Source organism: Apium graveolens, chromosome 4 (genome assembly GCF_009905375.1).
Source record: "Apium graveolens cultivar Ventura chromosome 4, ASM990537v1, whole genome shotgun sequence".
Classification (NCBI taxonomy): domain Eukaryota; kingdom Viridiplantae; phylum Streptophyta; class Magnoliopsida; order Apiales; family Apiaceae; genus Apium; species Apium graveolens.
The window spans coordinates 95,367,783-95,372,699 of NC_133650.1; the positions used below are offsets into that span (position 1 = coordinate 95,367,783).

Here is a 4,917-nt window from a genome sequence, read left to right on the forward strand (position 1 = left end):
AACTCGTATACTTGCGTTTATTATTAGCGCGTGTTTAGCGACTAACAAGTTTTTGGCACCGTTGTCGGGGACTGCAGTGTTAATTTATAATTTATGTGCTTTCCATCAGTGGTCGTTAAAGTTTATTGACTCGGACATTATTACTTATTTGTTTCCCTGTCTTATTTCAGGTACTCTAGCGAGGGTGTATGCATACGCGTTCGCGTACTCATAAGAGAACTCTGGATAAAGCTGAGGAAGAACTTGTGGTAGTTCGAAGGGAAGTTTTTGAGGAAGAAAAGAAGGTAGAAGAAGAAGAGAAAGTCGATGAACTAGCTTTAGTAGAGATGGGTGATCAAGCAGAAAACCCTAAGGCTTTGATGGACTATTCTCAGCCTAAGATTAATGACATTCAGTCAAGCATCATCAGGACAGCCATCAGGCTAACACTTTTGAGATCAAGTCAAGCACGATTCAGATGATACAGAACTCAGTTCCGTTTGGGGGTTCTCCTACTGAAGACCCCAACATGCACATCAGGGATTTCATCGAGATCTACGACACTTTCAAGCTCAATGATGTGACTGAAGATACTATCAAGCTGCGACTCATCCCGTTCTCTCTGAGGGACAAAGCTAAGTGATGGTTACATTCTCTACCAGTAGGGTCTATCACCACTTGGGAAGATCTTGCTCAAAAGTTTCTCACTAAATTCTTCCCTATGGCAAAAACTGCTGCAATCAGGAATACTCTTACTCAGTTTGCTCAGCAAACTGGAAAATCTTTAAGTGAGGCTTGGGATCGATATAGGGAGATGCTAAGGAAGTGCCCACACCATGGCATGCCTGATTGGATGATTATTAACTATTTTTATAATGGATTGGGTGCTACTTCTAGACCCATGCTTGATGCAGCATCAGGAGGAGCCTTGTGGGCTAAAAGATAAGATGAAGCTTATGAACTTATTAAACTGATGGCTGCTAATGAGTACCAGAATCCTTCCCAGAGACTGACTCAGGGAAAGGTAGAAGGAATTCTGGAGTTGGATGCAACAACTGCTATAGCTGCCCAACTTAAGGCTTTGACGATGAAGGTGGACACTTTGGCTAATTATGGAGTAAATCAAATCACTAGCATCTGTGAGCTTTGTTCTAGTGCCCATGAGACTGATCAGTGCACAATTTCTAGTGAATCAGCTCAGTTCGTGAGCAACTTTCAGCGTTCACAGCAACCTCTACCAGCCACTTATCATCCCAACATCCGCAATCATCCTAATTTCAATTAGAGCAACGCTCAGAATGCGGTTCAACGGCCTTATCAGCAGTATCCAGCTAAGCAGTACAACCCCCTGGTTTTTAACAACCACAATATGCACCAAGACAACAACTCCAGCTGCAGCAAGCTAATGAAAAATCTGAATTAGAGGAGTTGAAGCTTATGTGCAAAAGTCAAGCCGTTTCTATCAAGACCTGGGAAAATCAAATTGGGCAAATTTCCAATACCTTGCTAAATTATCAGCCTGGTACACTACCTAGTGACACTGAAGTGCCAGGAAAGAGGGAAGCTAAGGAGCAGGTAAAGGCAATCACTTTGAGGTCTGAAAAGGTTGTGAATTCCAAATAAACTCAAGCGTTGACTGGAGAAGTTGGGGCTAAGAAATAAGTAGAGCAGTAGAAAGTAGAAGTGGAACCAAGGAAGACTACTATTGAGCACACTCCTCATGAGGGTAATACATGGGGGAAACAGATCTATCCTCCACCGCCTTTTCCTAAGCGGATGCAGAAGAAAAAGTTGGATAATCAATTTAAGAAGTTTCTTGAGGTGTTCAAGAAACTTCATATCAACATACCTTTCGCTGAGGATCTTGAGCAGATTCCTAGTTATGCAAAATTTATGAAAGGTATTCTCTCTCGGAAAGTGAAGCTAGATGATTTGGAGACAGTCGCTCTTACGGAGTAATGCAGTGCTGTGCTGCAACAGAAGTTGCCTCCGAAGCTTAAAGATCCAGGAAGCTTCACTATTCCGTATACTATTGGAAAAGTGTCTTTTGACATATGCTTATGTGACTTGGGAGCTAGCATTAATCTAATGCCCTTGTCAACCTTCAAGCAATTGGACTTACCTGATCCAAAACCGACTTATATGACCTTGCAGTTGGCCGACCGTTCTATTACATATCCGCGAGGTATTGTGGAGGATGTATTGGTCAAGGTTGATAAACTCATCTTCCCTGCTGATTTAATAATTCTTAATTTCGAGGAGGATAAGAAGATTCCCATAATCTTGGGAAGACCTTTCTTGGCGACTGGCCGAACCTTGATAGATGTGTAGAAGGGTAAGCTCACAATGCGAGTGCTGGATCAGGATGTAACTTTTAATGTGTTCAATGCTATGAAATTTCCTACAAAAAATTAGGAGTGCTTAAAGGTGGAATTGGTTGATTTTGTGGTTACTTCAGAACTTGATCAATTGCTAAGGTCCGATGCTTTAGAAAAAGCCTAATTGGGAAATTCAGATAGTGAAGATGACGAAGATGAAGAGCAATTCAATATTTGAATGCTTCTCCTTCGAAGAGGAAGATTGATATGCCTTTTGAATCTCTTGGAATGGAAGAATTGAACAAAACTCCTAAACGCCTCAAGCCATCTATTGAGGAAGCTCCCACTCTTGAGCTTAAGCCTTTACCTGAGCATTTGAGGTATGCGTTTTTAGGTGATGCATCTACTTTGCCTGTTATTATTGCATTTGGCCTTTCAGGTAGTGATGAGGAAAAACTTCTGAGGATTATGAGAGAGTTCAAATCGGCAATTGGTTGGACTATAGTAGATATCAAGGGAATCAACCCTTCTTACTGTATGCATAAAATTCTTCTAGAGGAAGGTAGCAAGCCTACGGTCGAGCAGCAAAGACGACTTAATCCAATCATGAAGGAAGTAGTGATTAAGGAAATTCTTAAGTGGCTAGATGCAGGGATCATCTATCCTATTTCTGACAGTTCATGGGTAAGCCCGGTTCAATGTGTGCCAAAGAAAGGTGGAATTACTGTGATAGCAAATGAGAAGAATGAGCTTATTCCTACACGAACAGTCACGGGGTGGAGAGTTTGCATGGACTATAAGAAGCTGAATAAAGCCACTAGGAAGGATCACTTCCCTTTGCCCTTCATTGACCAGATACTTGACAGATTGGCTGGTCATGAGTACTACTGTCTGCTGGACGGCTATTCGAGTTACAATCAGATTTGTATCGCTCCAGAAGATCAGGAAAAGACTACCTTCACTTATCCATTTGATACTTTTGCCTTCAGAAGAGTTTCTTTTGGTCTGTGTGGTGCACCAGCCACATTTCAGAGATGTATGATGGCCATCTTATCTAATATGATTGGCCAGAATGTGGAGGTATTCATGGACGACTTCTCTGTATTTGGCGATTCTTTTGATGAATGCTTGCAAAATCTTGGAAACGTTCTCAAGAGGTGTGTTGAGACCAACCTGGTTCTCAATTGGGAGAAATGTCACTTTATGGTACGACAGGGCATTATTCTCGGGCACAAGGTTTTTAGTAAGGGTCTTGAGGTGGACAAAGCCAAGGTGGGGGTCATTGAGAATCTTCCTCCACCTATTTCTGTTCAGGGAATTCACAGTTTTCTTGGTTATGCGGGGTTCCATAGGCATTTCATCAAAGACTTCTCTAAAATTTCAAAGCCATTGTGCAGTTTGCTAGAGAAAGATGTTCATTTCAAGTTTGATGACGAGTGCCTTGCAGCTTTTGAGACTTTGAAAAAAAGTTTAATCACGGCACCGGTCATAACTGCACCTGATTGGAATGAACCTTTTGAGATGATGTGCGATGCAAGTGACTATGCAGTTGGAGCAGTTCTTGGGCAGAGGAAGAACAACATATTTCATGTGGTCTACTATACTAATAAGACCCTAAATGATGCTCAACTAAATTATACTACTATGGAGAAAGAACTTTTGGCTATTATCTATGGTTTTGAGAAATTTTGATCTTATCTACTTGGGACTAAGGTGACAGTTTTCACTGATCACGCTGCAATTCGATATCTCGTCTCAAAGAAGGAATCGAAGCCTAGATTGATTAGATGGGTTCTTTTGCTTCAAGAATTTGAGCTAGAGATCAAGGACAGAAAAGGAACTGAAAATCAAGTCGTTGATCATCTCTCATGTTTAGAGAATTCTAATGCTACTTCATTGGATAGGACATTGATAAATGAGTTTTTTCCCGACGAGCAGCTGTTTGGAGTGCAAGAAGAAGAACCGTGGTTTGCAGAAATTGTGAACTACCTTGTGAGTAATATCATGCCTCCCGACTTATCTTATGCTCAAAGGAAGAAGTTTCTACATGAACTGAAGTGGTATATGTGGGATGAGCCGTTTCTTTTTTGACAAGGAGCTGACCAAATCATCAGGTGATGTATTTCTTACAGCGAAACAGAGGGGATCTTGCGAGATTGCCACTCAACGGCTTATGGAGGACATTATGGTGGAGAGAAGATGGCAGCTCGTGTTCTTCAAGCAGGTTTCTTTTGGCCAAACTTGTTTAAAGATGCTCAACAATTCGTTTTGAAATACGATCGATGTCAACGTGTGGGTAATATGCCCAAAAGGGATGAGATGCCTCTTAATGTGCTTCTAGAGGTTGAGGTCTTCGATGTTTGGGGAATTGACTTCATGGGGCCATTTGTCTCATCTTGTAACAATTAGTATATCTTGTTGGCGGTTGATTACGTGTCGAAATGGGTTGAAGTTAAGGCGTTGCCAACGAACGATGCGAAAGGGGTGCTTAATTTTCTTCACAAGCAGATATTCACAAGGTTTGGAACTCCAAGAGTCATAATCAGTGATGAGGGGTCGCACTTTTGCAATCGCAAGTTCACTGCTATGATAAGAAGGTATAATGTGAATCATCGCATTG

At 41.5% G+C, this 4,917-nt stretch overlaps 1 non-coding gene across 1 annotated transcript; it reads right to left on the minus strand.

Moving 5' to 3' along the window:
* Positions 1-715: 715 nt before the first annotated feature.
* On the minus strand, positions 716-822 carry LOC141721980 (small nucleolar RNA R71). The gene has a single exon (XR_012575019.1). It is a non-coding gene; the product is annotated as a small nucleolar RNA R71 (small nucleolar RNA).
* Between the last annotated feature and the right edge of the window lie 4,095 nt (positions 823-4,917).